Below are 15,553 nucleotides of genomic sequence, written 5' to 3'. Positions count from 1 at the left end.
AGCATCTCTTTTCTTTCATGGTAAGAATCTGTAGAGAAATGCTATTTCTTATGCAGGTGACCAAACTATTGTTGATAAAGGGCTACAACTCAGAGTTGAGCCTGTGGGGTCCCCTACAGGATAGCTCCCGCATTACACTAATGGCCAAAACCAGCGCACACACACATGATCTCCGTTGTAGCTGAACGTTGAATGCCCGAAGAGGATTCTACGATGACGGACAGACAACTGAGCCAATGGCGGAAGACTACAGACTACACCCCAGCTGAACCAATCCAAAGATCCGATCTTCCAGAATCAACCTGCTTTCTTTTCTATATATTAGTGGTGTACTGATTGTAACGGTCTCTTCTTCGTCTGCGCTTCCGTACGAACCAGCGGGAGAGCCGTAATTACGCTGTTCTAGATATCTTCACTCTGAATAAACTGTAGCTTGTCATACAATTTACCACCTTGTCTGAATCGATCCTTGACCGACTCGCCCGTCTACATATCCAATTTCTAACAAATCCCACTGCTTTTGGATGAAATTAACTAAATATTTGGCATTTCTGTTTCGGAAAGTTTTCATTAGCCTACAAAATAGGCTCATGTTTTTTAGTTTTTTAAGATGTTGATTTAGATAAGGGGGCACTGCAAAAAAGAATGCCAGTGAACAGCTGCTTGGCATGAACACATACAAAAATCATCAGCACACTTTATGTAAATAGGCCTAACCTACCATAATTTATGATAAGTCGCTGATTGATATAGACTGCAATTATGATATCGTTGAATCACAGTTCTTTAAAACAGATACTTTATTTTGAGTTGCAAAACATTCAAGACAGCCCCTTTAATCACTCAGTGTTCTGAGTCAAATTATTTTGAGACCACAACACCCCCAAATTCCCAGCCACAGTCCCACGTACGGTTTAGACACAAGCTGTACCCAGAGTGTACAAAACATTAGGAAAGCCAGCTCTTTATGTGACAGACTGACCAGGGGCCTGTTGCACAAAAGTAGAATTAAGACATCCGGGATAAATGACTCAGCTGAGCTCAATGAAGCCAAAACATGTGCGTCCAGGCTTAATTGGTTGCACAAAGACCAAGCCAGGATGAGCAGACACGGATTCATTAAGCCAGGTGAAACCAATCCTGGATAGGTGCGCGCTCACGGCTCACTCAAATAGACCCCGCCACAGATCACAGATTAACTGATTTACCATGGCAACTAGAGCCGCGTACTTTTCCCCGTCGGAAGCACAAATCCTCATGGAGGCATACGAGGAGGTAAAATATATAATTAAGAAGAAAGGCAACACCGCCACAGTGATAAAGCAAAGAGAAAAAGCGTGGCAAAGTATTGCAGACCGCCTGAATGCGTAAGTAGTGCACAATTACACACTCACCGCTCCGCTGAAACATCACAATTACAATTCAAATATTTAATTCACATCTCCAAAAATGCAGTTGTACTGTAATTATGAAACGGTTCAATTTTTTATTGAAATGCACTGCAGATATGAGTGAAATTGTGTAAAGTAACTCCATCACACTGTATAAAGCTATGATACATTTTTTGATATTTTTACTGAAAACAAGACAAAAATACCAAGTAATTTTTTGCAGTGTGACTCCATTAAGTGTGGTGTGGTGTGTGTGTGTGTGTAGATTAAACATGAACGGGCCAAAACGGACATGGCAGCAGGTCAAAATCAAATACAAGAACATTCTGCAGAATGGTATGGTCCCTGACTAATATTTAACAAAGCACAAGCATATATTGTACCCAGAAGGTGCCTGCTCACACATTGTCTGTACTGTTTTAGCAGTGAAAAAGAATACCCACAGACAAGGCACGGGTGGTGGGTCACCAAAGGCTGACCTTACCCCAGCAGAGGACATGGCCTTGGAGCTAAATAAAGGCAGGCCCGTCTTAGAGGGGATCCCTGGGGGGAAAGAGACGAGCATAGGTTCCTCCCAAGATGCCACCCGCTTCATTCAAGGTATGTCCTTCCATCTCTACATGGGATACAACCACATTCATATTGAATCAATTTGGACTGTCTGACTTTGGTTTACCTATTGCCTTGCAGTGTCTGGCAGCACTGTGTTCCTGTTAGAGCCACCAGCACAAGCACCAGACGATGCTGATCCAGTGAGTACTCCATCAAAGGCATACTGTAGGCCTGGCATGTCTTGTCTACTAGCTTCAATATGAATCCGATTAAATGTGATAGGGTGAAGGCCCCAGTGCAGCAGCAACAGCACATGATGGAGACGACGATGATGAGGAGGAGACCATCTCTCTGGATTCCAGAAGGCATGAGGTATCATGTTAAGACTGTGAAAGTACTATTTACTCTACAATGGTGAGGAGTCCTCATCAAAATCAAAAAATCTAATTTCTTTTACAGGACCCAGATGCTATACAGTGGGAAAACCAGCCTGGCAACATAGTGCGTATTAATAAAAGGACACCACATCCTGCCAAATTCCAGCTGCGCTAATTGTATTGTGTTCACAGAGCTCACAAGCTATCAGAAAGTTGTATGGCAACCACCTCCGGTGCCAAATAGAACTGGCAGACAGACATTCAGTACAAGAAGAAAAATATGGAAAATCTTGCACTGGAGTTCGAAATAAAAAAGAGGACAATTAGGAAACTGGACCTTGAAATAAAAAAACTTGAGAGGGAGGTGAGATATGCCTTCAATGTACACTGTATGCTAACTGTAACACAAATGTATTAATCATTTTTCTTTCCTCCCCCAGCTCCAAGAAGATGACACAGCTCAAAATAAAAATTTGGTATATTCTCGTAAAGTCAAGTGAGCCATGACATATGAGCTCTTATTGTGAGCACACAGGACGGTGGCATCTTTCTAAGGTTTTTTTTATTTTCCCAGCAATCAGTACAACCAAGTCATCGTTATAAGGCATCGCCCTCTTTTGCCCACCCCCCCAGCACCAGGTGTGGCCACTAGCCTATATGAAGGCCCAAAATTGTGTGTTCCTTTCTGCTCTGACAATGGCATGCCCATTCGTGCGAGATGTGGTGGATGAAGAAGCACTTGTGCTGAGGAGAGCCTTCAGGCGAGAAAGGGTCTTCAGGGACCGGTTGGACCCACTGGCCTTCCCTGATGACCATCTATATGAAAGATACAGGTTTTCTGCAGATGGCATCAGGTATCTATGCAGACTACTGGGTCCCAGGATTAAGCACCGCACTGCACGGAGCCATGCACTGAGTGTGGAGCAAATGGTTTGTGTGGCCTTGCGCTTTTTTGCTAGTGGAGCCTTCCTGTACTCAGTGGGGGATGCAGAACAGCTGAACAAGGCCACAATTTGCCGCACAATAAGGAGTGTGTGTCTGGCTATCAAAGCATTAGCAGATGTCTTCATCTCCTTCCCTGGCCACAGAAGACTCTGTGACATCAAAGAGGAGTTCTATAGGATTGCAGGTAAGAGGATCTACAAATTACAGGACAACTGTTAACACATAGTAGGATACTCATTACTTTGTGTGACAGGTTTCCCCAATGTCATTGGTGCAGTGGACTGCACACACAAGGATAAAAGCCCCCTCAGGTGCCCATGAGGCCGATTTTGTGAATAGGAAATCCTTTCACAGCATTAATGTTCAGGTGAACATAACTTTTTGATATTGTCCATTGACGAACACTCTGCATTGCCAGTGATGTGCATTGATTGGTGTAATATTCCTCATCTTATGATTTCAGATGGTCTGCAATGCTGACTGTGTGATCAGCAATGTTGTGGCAAAATGGCCTGGCTCAGTCCATGACTCCAGAATCTTTCGGGCCTCTGAAATCTATCAGTGCCTATCACAAGGTAAGCCACACAACCCCTATTTATAACCATCATGGCTGTGTCAAGAATATCACTGTGTTTATGAGGTAGTAATGATGAGATTTTGTGTTGACAGGTGAATTCTCTGGTGTGTTGCTGGGAGACAGGGGGTATGGCTGCCAGCCTTTTCTCCTGACACCTTTCACAGACCCCCAGGAAGCACAGCAGGCCTACAACCATGCCCATGCCAGGACCAGGGCCAGAGTTGAAATGACCTTTGGCCTCCTGAAGGCACGCTTTCACTGCCTTCACAAATTAAGGGTCAGCCCTGTTAGGGCATGTGATATTACTGTGGCTTGTGCTGTCCTCCACAATGTGGCCTGCCTGAGGAAGGAGAGGGCCCCCAGAGTGCCACCAGCCATGGACTGGGACAATCCGGCAATCTTCCCTGATGACGACAGTGGTTGGCTGCTGAGGGACCAATATGTGTTGAATTATTTTAGTTAGTATGTGTGCTTTCAATTTTGGTTAAATATGTCCTGCGGTGGCAGAGGAATTTGGGTTTTTTGGGGTTCGTTTTTTGACGAATTTGGCCTCATGATGTTTGTGCGGTATACTGTGTGTAATACAAGGCTGCAGGGAGGCTACTGCATCCATTCATTTGTCTGTTCAGTTGATGTGTATGGATTTGTCCTGCATTTATTTTAGTGTGCAGACATGCAGGGTGTGTTATATACAGACCTTTGAATGTGTATGTATCATTTTGTATAATATGCTTGGATTCTGTGCTTTCCATCTTGTAGAGTCACTGTGACTTCAGTTTCGAAAGGAGCTGATGGTTTACCTGCTTTGTTTTGTCCTTATTCAATAAAGGAACATAATGTTACACATTGTGTTTTTATATTCATATGGAATGTGTATTTGTTTATATGACAGAGTACTAGGGCCACACTGAAGAAAAAGGATAAAGTCATAAATTTATGAGGCTGGTTCTTTCTGCAGAAAAGCTACATATTGTTTTTACAGTTTTGATACTTATGACAATGTGATACTTAATATTCTGGCACATCAGCATGTCTTTGTTTATGAAACCATACTGAAGTACAATTTCACGAAATGCCCCACATCTGTCATTTTAACAACTGTCCTCCTTTAAAACAACTGGTTACAATATTATGACTTGTGGTTTTTTCCCCTCTGTGGCCCTAATATTCTATCATTTTATATATAGCCTTATAGTCTATGGGAAACTGTAAATTATCTAATGATAGCAACATCATCTAAAAATCTTTTATCCAAAATCATTGAAATTAATGATCACAAACGTTTAAATAATAACAGTGGGTCTAGTTATATGTGATAACAATGTATAGTGAGCAGTGAAATAACTATTGGTTTCCATTTGTGGTGACTGCTGACTGACATTAGGGATGAGATTAAATAGATCCTGGAATTTAGCCTGGTCTGGAGCAGGCTAGCTCCACAGAATAAATCTCCATGGTAATTTATACCATAACATATCCTCCTGCCCCCTATCCATCTTTAGTGCAACCGGATTACGGCTCAATTGAGCCAGGATCACCAAGATATCCTGGCTTAATCCCTTATCCTAGTTTTGTGCAACAGGCCCCAGGTGAATCCACGTGAATCCAGGCTATAATCTCTTATTGATGTCACCTGTTAAATCCACTTCAATCAGTGTAGATGAAGGGGAGGAGTCAGGTTAAAGGAGTATTTTGAAGCCTTGAGTGTCACGCCTTGGTCTTAGTGTTTTGTGTTTTCATTATATATTTTGGTCAGGCCAGGGTGTGACATGGGTTTACGTGTTGTGTTTCGTATTGGGGTTTTATAGGATTTGGGATTGCTATGTTTAGGGGTGTGTCTAGTTAGGCTTGGCTGCCTGAGGCGGTTCTCAATCTGGAGTCAGGTGATTCTCGTTGCCTCTGATTGGGAACCGTATTTAGGTAGCCTGAGTTTCACTTTGTATTTCGTGGGTGATTGTTCCTGTCTCTGTGTAGTTTCACCAGATAGGCTGTAATTAGGTTTCACGTTCTGTTTGTTGTTTTGTATTTATTATAGTTATTTCATGTATCGTCACTTTTCTTCATTAAAGACATGAGTAACCACCACGCTGCATTTCGGTCCGACTCTCTTTCTACAAACGAAGAACGCCGTTACATTGAGACACAGATTGTGTATGTGTGCCATTCAGAGGATGAATGGGCAATACAAAATATTGAAGTGCCTTTGACCAGGGTATGGTAGTAGGTGCCAGGTACACCTGTTTTAGTGCCTCAAGAACTGCAACGCTGCTGGGGTTTTCACTCTCAACAGTTTCCAGCCAACTTGACACAACTGTGGGAAGCACTGGCTTCAACGTGGGCCAGCATCCCTGTGGAACACTTTCGACACCTTGTAGTCCATGCCCGACGAAATGAGATGGTTCTGAGGGAAAAGGGGGGAGCAACTCAATATTAGGAAGGTGTTCCTAATGTTTTGTACACTCAGTGTTTGTGGCAGGGACTCCAGACAATCACAGACTATAAAGGGAAAGGCAGTCACGTCACGGACACCGACGCCTCGCTCCCAGACAAGCTACAACTTCTTTGCCCGCTTCGAGGAAAACATAGCCGTCTATGCGGGCCACCGCTGCTCACAAGGACTGTACCCTCACAAGGCTGCCGGCCCAGACTGCACCCCAAGCCGCGTAATCAGAGCATGTGCAGACCAGCTGACTAGAGTGTTTATGAACATGGGAAGTCTCTCCCTATCCCAGTCTGTTGTCCCCACTTGCTTTAAGATGTCCACCATTGTTCCTGTACTCAAGAAAGCGAAGATAACTGAACTAAATGACTATCGACCCATAGCACTCACTTCTGTCATCATGAAGTGCTTTGAGAGGGTTGTTAAGGTTCATACAGTATCACCTCCACCTTATCCAACACCCTTGATGCACTGCAATTTGCATACCGCCCCAACAGATCCACGGATGATGTCATCACACTGGCCTATCCCATCTGGAAAAGAGCAATACCAACGTAAGAATGCTGTTCATCACTAAGCTCGGGGCCCTGGGTCTGAACCCCGGCCTGTGCAACTGGGTCCTGTACTTCCTGGCGGGCTGACCCTTGGTGGTGAAGTTAGGCAACAACATCTCTTCAACGCTGATTCTCAACACATGGGCCCCAACGGGTGTGGCTGAAATAGCCAAATCATGGACATTAATATGGAGTTGGTCCCCCCTTTGCTGCTATAACAGCCTCCACTCTTCTGAGAAGGCAGTTCCACTAGATGTTGGAACATTGCTGCGGTGATTTGCTTCCGTTCAGCCATGAGCATTAGTGAGGTCGGGCCCTGATGTTGGGCGATTAGGCCTGGCTCACAGTCTGCGTTCCAATTCATACCAAAGGTGTTCAATGGAGTTGAGGTCAAGGCTCTGTGCAGGCCTGTCAAGTTCTTACACACCGATCTCGACAAACCATTTCTGTATGGACCTTGCTTTGTGCACTGGGCCATTGTCATGCTGAAACAGGAAAGGGCCTCCCCCAAACTTTCGCCACAAAGTTGGAAGCACAGAATCATCTAGAATGTCATTGTATGCTGTAGCATTAAGATTTCCCTTTACTGGAACTAAGCCCAAACCATGAAAAACAGCCCCAGACCATTTTTCCTCCTCCACCACCAAACTTTACAGTTGGCACTAAGCATTGGGGCAGGTAACGTTCCTAAACCTCGGACTGCCAGATGACGAAGCATGATTCATCACTCCAGAGAATGTGTTTCCGCTGCTCCAAAGTCCAATGGAGGCAAGCTTTACATCACTCCAGCCGACGCTTGGCATTGTGCATGGGGATCTTAGGCTTGTGTGCGGCTGCTCGGCCATGGAAACCCATTTCATGAAGTTCCCGACAAACAGTTATTGTGCTGATGTTGCTTCCAGAGGCAGTTTAGAACTCGGTAGTGAGTGTTGCAACCGAGGACAGACAATTTTTACGCGCTTCAGCACTGGGCGGTCCCGTTCTGTGAGCTTATGTGGCCTACCACTTCGCGGCTGAGCCGTTGTTGCTCCTAGATTTTCCACTTCACAATAACAGAACTTACAGTTGACCGGGGTGGCTCTAGCAGGGCAGAAATTTGACGAACTGACTTGTTGGAAAGGTGGCATCCTATGACTGAAAGTCACTGAGCTCTTCAGTACGGGCCATACTACTGCCAATGCTTGTCTATGGAGATTGCATGGCTGTGTGCTGAAATAGCTGAATGCACGAATTTAAAGGGGTGTCCACATACGTTTTAGCTGTGTATGTGTGTATAATAAATATATAATATACTGTATGTGTGTATACACAGTACCAGTCAACAGTTTGGACCCACCTACTCATTCAAGGATTTATTTGTACTATTCTCTACATTATAGAATAATAGTGAAGACTTCAAAACTATGAAATAACACATATGGAATCATGTAGTAAGCAAAAAATGTGTTAAAAAAATCTAAATATATTTTATATTTGAGATTCTTCAAAGTAGCCACCCTTTGTCTTGATGACAGCTTTGCACACTCTTGGCATTCTCTCAACCAGCTTAATGAGGTAGTCACCTGGAAGTATTTAAATTAACTGGTGTGCCTTGTTAAAAGTTCATTTGTGGAATTTCTTTCCTTATTGTGTTTCAGCCAGTCAGTTGTGTATACAGAAGATAGCCCTATTTGGTAAGACCAAGTCCATATCATGGCAAGAACAGCTCAAATAAGCAAAGATAAATGACCATCATTTCTTTAAAACATGAAGCTCAGTCAATGCGGAAAATGTCAAGAACTTTGAAAGTTTCTTCAAATGCAGTTGCAAAAACCATCAAGCGCTATAATAAAGCTGGCTCTCATGAGGACTACCACAGGAAAGGAAGACCCAGAGTTACCTCTGCTGCAGATGATAAGTTCATTAGAGTTACCAGCCTCAGAAATTGCAGCCCAAATAAATGCTTAAGTAACAGACACATCTTAACGTCAACTGTTTAAATGTTTTAATTTAAAAATATGTATTTTTATGGTTGAATTGCTGCAAATAAACCACTACTAAAGGACACCAATAAGAAGAAGAGACTTGCTTTGGACAAGAAACACGAGCAATGGACATTAGACCGGGGAATGTGTCCTTTGGTCTGATGAGTCCAAATTTGAGATTTTTGGTTCCAACCGCTGTGGCTTTGTGAGACGCAGAGTAAGTGAACGGATGATCTCTGCATGTGCGGTTCCCACCGTGAAGCATGGAGGAGGAGTTGTGATTGTGTGGGGATGCTTTGATGGTGATACTGTCTGTGATTTATTTAGAATTCAAGGCACACTTAACCAGCATGGCTACCACAACATTCTGCAGCGATACGCCATCCCATCTGGTTTGCGCTTAGTGGGACTATCATTTGTTTTTCAACAGGACACCTCCAGGCTGTGTAAGGGCTATTTGACCAGGAAGGAGAGTGATGGAGTGCTGCATCAGATGACCTGGCCTCCACAATCACCCGACCTCAACCCATTTGAGATGGTTTTGGATGAGTTTGACCGCAGAGAGAAGGAAAATCAGCCAACAAGTGCTAAGCATATGTGGGAACTCCTTCAAGACTTTTGGAAAGCAATCCAGGTGAAGCTGGTTGAGAGAATGCCAAGAGTGTGCAAAGCTGTCATCAAGGCAAAGGGTGGCTACTTAGATTCTCAAATTTGCTTAACACTTTTTTGGTTACTACATGATTCCATATTTGCTATTTCAAAGTGTTGATGTCTTCATTGTTATTAAACAATGTAGAAAATAGTAAAAATAAAGAAAAACCCTTGAATGAGTAGGTGGGTCCAAATTTTTGACTGGTACTGTATGTGTGCGTTCTGGACTCTGACATTGCTAGTCTTGATATTATTATTATTATTATTATTTAAAAAAAATTTGAGTGGTGGTATTTTTGTATTGTTAGGTATACTGCACTGTTGGAGCTTGAAACATGAGCCTTTCGCTTCACCTGCGATAACTTCTGCAAAATATGTGTACCCGATCAGTACGATTTGATTTGAACTAGCTGTTTCAACAGACATGCTCCTTAGCTCTGTCTTTACTGCCTGCATTGCATATAGCACACATTATTACATTTCTGAGATAGATAGCTGTCTCACCACAGAACCATATTTGTTCCTAACCGTTGCCCATATTTTTCCCTTAGTGACTAAAATGCCGATTAGTACCAGAAGTCCTTATTCCTAGCGACAGGATGCAAAGCCACAAAACCACACAAGACATTTTGGAAGCTCTTTGTGCATGGCAAATGGCACCCTATTCCCTATATAGTGCACTACAATGGCACCCAAAAGTAGTGCAATATATAGGGTGCCATTTGGGACACATCCCTTGTCTTTGGAATCAGCATGTCTCGTTGCTGAGGTCAATGGAAAATATCTGTGGTTTGACATTATATTTAAAGCAGCAGTCTAAAAAACAGCAGTCTAAGACCAGTTGGCTTGGCTCACTTATTCTTTCAACCAAGTTGCTACTACTTCAGACAACATTTTTGCCAAATTAGGGCAAAGTTGAACTTCAGACGAAAATGAAATGGACATTCAACCTACCATTTCTCTGGTTGGCCGGATGATTTGGATGTTTTACAGAGTATTCCTTTTGCATCCTGAAGTGTGTTGATTTGAAAAACCGAAAATGCATATGCTCATAAAGTCAGCTGTTTTGTGGATACACTCCACTTATAAACCCTATCAGTTAAAATCCAATTGAATGTCCAGCAGAGGTCAGTGTTGTCTATAATAAACACCATTGACAGGACATCATTACCTCAGCTTGGTGGTTGCGTTATATTGTGAGTGCACTTGCATAGGGTTGCTGTATGGTTTGTCCAGCAAGTGCTGTTCCTCTTTCTGGCCTGTCTGTGAGAGGGGTAAGTGTGAGTGAAAGAGGAGAAGGGAGATATGGACTGAAGTTAGAGGAGTAGAAGAGATCAGAGGGAGAAACAGACTGAACATGGAGCAGAAAAGGAGAGGAGAAAACAGAGAAGGAGAAAAGTTGAACGGGGAATGTGGAGGAGGATAGGAGAGAGGGAAACGGAGTGAATGTGGAGGAGGATAGGAGAGAGGGAAACGGAGTGAATGTGGAGGAGGATAGGAGAGAGGGAAACGGAGTGAATGTGGAGGAGGATAGGAGAGAGGGAAACGGAGTGAATGTGGAGGAGGATAGGAGAGAGGGAAACGGAGTGAATGTGGAGGAGGATAGGAGAGAGGGGGAAACATAGGAAACTTGAGTTTAGGCGACAGAACCAGAGGCTGGACACCTGATATCACCTTATCCTCCCGGCAACCCCTCAGCAACCTCCCGGCAACCCTGACACACTGAAAGAATTAGTCCTGTCGCCCAGCGTCACGGCTCTCCTTTCCCCTGCTTTCCCCAGCCTGCCAGACCCCTCGGCTCTGATTTATATTAGGTTTCTTATCTAATAACTCCAACTGCAGGAACCGTGGACCCAATGCTGTTTAACAGCAGCTGTAAAACACAAGTTGTAAAAACACAGCACACTACAGCCACAAACACACCCCAACTCCTTATTCCATCACACAGACCCCAACCAATGCCCTCCATGACATAGGCCCCAACTAACCCCAACGCCCTCCATCACACAGGATCCAACCAACCCCAACGCCCTCCATCACACAGGATCCAACCAACCCCAACTCCCTCCATCACACAGGCCCCAACCAACCCCAACGCCCTCCATCACACAGGATCCAACCAACCCCAATGCCCTCCATCACACAGGATCCAACCAACCCCAACTCCCTCCATCACACAGGATCCAACCAACCCCAACTCCCTCCATCACACAGGATCCAACCAATCCCAACTCTCTCCATCACACAGGCTCTAACCAAACCCAACTCCCTCCATCACACAGGCCCCAACCAACGCCCTCCATGACACAAGCCCCAAACAACCCCAACGCCCTCCATCACACAGTATCCAACCATCCCCAACTCCTGCCATCACACAGGATCCAACCAACCCCAACGCCCTCCATCACACAGGCCCCAACCAACCTCAACGCCCGCCATCACACAGGATCCAATCATCCCCAACTCCCGCCATCACACAGGATCAAACCAAACCCAACTCCCTCCATCACACAGTTCTCAACCAACCCCAACTCTATCCATCACACAGGCCCCAGCCAACCAACTCCCTCCATCACACAGGTCCCATCCAACCTCAACGCCCTCCATCACACAGGCCCCAACCAACCCCAACGCCTTACATCACACAGGCCCCAACCAACCCCAACTCCCTCCATCACACAGGCCCCAACCAACCCCAACTCCCTCCATCACACAGGCCCCATCCTCATGGTCCATGAGGGCATAATGAGATAGTAGAAGACAGACTGCAGCAGTATGGTCCATGAGGGCATAATGAGACAGTAGAAGACAGACTGCAGCAGTATGGTCCATGAGGGCATAATGAGACAGTAGAAGACAGACTGCAGCAGTATGGTCCATGAGGGCATAATGAGACAGTAGAAGACAGACAGCAGCTCTGGTCTAGAGAATAGTGAACCCGTACAGGCTCTTAGCACTGTATGTTTTAGTGTGGTGCTACACCCCCACCAGTCTTTATTTCATTTCCATCGCTCCCCACTCAGCTTTCTGTCACACCTGCGTTCTGACCCTGTTCCAGAACACCAGCCAGCACAGGAAATGGTCTGTGGCAACAAATAGCACTCTATTACTTATTTAGTGCACTACTTTTGACCAGGGCCCATAGAGCTCTGGCTAAAAGTAATGCACTATTAGCGAATATGGTGCCATGTGGGATACATTTTCCCAGACCGACCATTGACCTCTGCATCCCAGCTCTGGTCCAGGAGGGCTGCTGGCCGGGGTCACCTCAGGGCTGACCTGCTGTAAATCTCTCTCTTTCTCTCGCTCTCTGTGACCCTCTCTCTGACCTCTTCTCTTACTCTCTCTCGCTCTCTCTGACCACCCCCCTCCCCCTCTCTTTCTCTCACTCTCTGTGACCCTCTCTCTGACCTCTTCTCTTACTCTCTCTCACTCTCTCTGACCACCGCCCCCCCCTCTCTTTATCTCTCTCTCCCTCTCTGTGCCTGTTTTAATCTCATCATGGAGGGAAACGGGGTTCCCACTGGGCACACACCTCTGAATCAATGTTGTTTCCACATCATTTCAATGAAATTACGTTGAACCAATGTGGAATAGATGTTGAATTGACGTCTGTGCCCAGTTGTGTATTAGAAGCATGGGGAGTTGGTGACTGGTTCAGCTGAATTGTCTGCATTTATTTCCTGGCTTGGACAACCTCTACACTGTCTTATTGGGGAGTTGTGATGTGTCCTAAATCACCCCTTATCCCTGTATACTGCACTACTTCTGACCAGAGCCATATGGGAATAGGATGCCATTTGGGACATCCTTGGTTTGCATTTTTCAAACAGGCCCTGCAGAATGTTTCAGTAATATGTTTTGTCTTGGTGTTGCTACAGTACATTCTCATAAATGCTGTCATCAGCTATAAGTGCAGTTGGCCAGGCTGTACTCTAAAGAGAAAACACTGTGATTTCTTCTGTAGTTAGCCAGTCTCACCTCTTCTCATTAACACCTGGCCCACTGCAGTAGACATACATGGTGCAGTCCAGGCCTTGTCTAATATAAGGGAGAGGCTGAGTCACAGTGCTTCTCTCAACAATAGACCTCTTCATCCTAAACCACCCTTCTCTCAGCCCTGGACCCAGGGACCACCTCATAACCTAAACAGACAGACAGAGGCAGACGGACCCCTTCCAACCCTTCCCTCTCCCCTCCCAGGTCTGTATCTCAGGTTCACTCTAACTCTATGTGGCTGTTTGATATGTCTAGTTCCACAGCTGAGAGTCTCCTGGTGGGAGGAAGTACAGAAGGATTAAATTGGCGTTGGCTTTCCTGTTGAGGGAAGTGGACGTTATAGCCCTGGACTTCTCTTAATTACTCCCAACTGAGGCTCCACGTCTAATTTCCCTCCCATTCTCTCTGTTCCCGTGTCAACTGGTTGACTCTGAAGCCTTTTCCCAGCATCCTCCACTCTAATCTGATTACTGGAGGTATTCCCAGTGCATTGTGGGAGAAGGCTGTGTGAAGCCCAGCAAGCTTCAGAGCGACACAGAGAAAGAGTCTCACGGAGATGAGGAAGGGAAGAGGATCTCTTTTTTTCTCTCTCTCCCACTCCCTCTCTCCCTCTCTCTCTCTGGTGCTGCGGAGCATCAAATGCTGCGTGTGTCTGGGGAACCACACACTAACTACAGACCTACAACAGAGTGAAAAGAGAGGAGAGCAGTCTTATAATAGCAAACTACAGGTGGAAAGACTAGAAACATAGCTAGCAAGGCTCTAGCAAAAAGACAATCTCTAAGAAACTAGCTTCTCGAGGAGACCATCTCTAAGAAGCCAGCTACATATTCTTGCATTTTATTTAAAATGTTATCTGAATCATCATGGAACACATAGGCCAGACTTGTAGCGAAGTTCCCTGTGGTAACGTCATGTCTTCCTGATGTTAAAAGCCTGGACCATCGGGCCGTGACTGGGCCTGGAAGGCGTTGTTGTTTCACGCATGGAGAACAATCAGCCGTGACGCCTCATTACAGACTGGTAGTGGAGTGGTTGGCCCTCTCCTCCCTCCTCTTCCCTCTCTCCTCCCTCCTCTTCCCTCTCTCCTCCCTCCTATCCACCTCCACTCTCTCCTCTCTCCTCTCCTCTCCCCTCAGCCCTCTCCTCTCATTTTGCAATGTCATTTTAGTCATCTAGCAGATGCTCTTATCCAGAGCGACTTACAATTAGTGCATTCATCTTAAGATCGCTAGGTGAGAGAACATATCACAATCGTAGCAAGTACATTTTCCCTCAATAAAGTAGTTGTCAGAATAGTCAGCGGTAGTAGGAAAAGACAAGTGGGATTTCTCCTCTCCTCTCCCCGAGGGGCTGGGAGTGTTAGCCTCTGGACTACAGAGGAAGCAGGAGTGGCTGGGCCATGCAAAGCCTTTTCCGGACCATAAACGACAGGTTTATTTTTAAAGTTCTGCCTCAGTGTGCCTCGCTTCCTAAAATACCTTTCATGCAAAACAAAATGCTGGGTGTGCAGGGCCTTCCAGAACCCTTTCTCTCTGCCTGTCTGCCTGTTGGAGGACTGGGTTGATTGGTCGGTTGGCTGGTTGGCTGGCTGGCTGGCTGGTTGGTTGGTTGGTCAGGCAGGCAGCAGGCCTTGGTTTCTGGGCATTGGTGGAGAGAGACAGGGGTGGTCATCAGGGCCAAATCCCCAGCCACAAGTGGCCTAGACAGAATTATCATGTTGTCAATGGGTGGAACAGTGTGTGTGTTGGTGTGTGCATGCTTGTATTTGTGTGTGTGTGTGCATATGTGTGTGCTTACGCGTGTCCTTGCTTGTATGTGTGCGTGTGCGTGCGCGTGTGTGTGTGTGTGTCATTGCAGTGGAAGGGTGAAGCATCATGTTCCTGCCTGCAGGGGAATGAATGGAAGAGAGAAGTATTATTTATGGTGTGGGTCTTTTCCATGCCACAATGTGCTACAGTACTCAGCTCTGATGTAGGACTTGAATAATATTTCACAGATGAAATAGAGCAAAGCAACATGTTGCTAAATACATTACCACTGCCGTATATTTCTAGTTTTTTTCCGGAGCTTGCAAAGACCATGCAAAGGCCCCTAAATGTC

Source organism: Oncorhynchus kisutch, linkage group LG15 (genome assembly GCF_002021735.2).
Source record: "Oncorhynchus kisutch isolate 150728-3 linkage group LG15, Okis_V2, whole genome shotgun sequence".
Taxonomy (NCBI): Eukaryota; Metazoa; Chordata; class Actinopteri; order Salmoniformes; family Salmonidae; genus Oncorhynchus; species Oncorhynchus kisutch.
The sequence above is the reverse complement of the archived record's forward strand: the minus strand, read 5'-3'. Positions refer to the sequence as shown.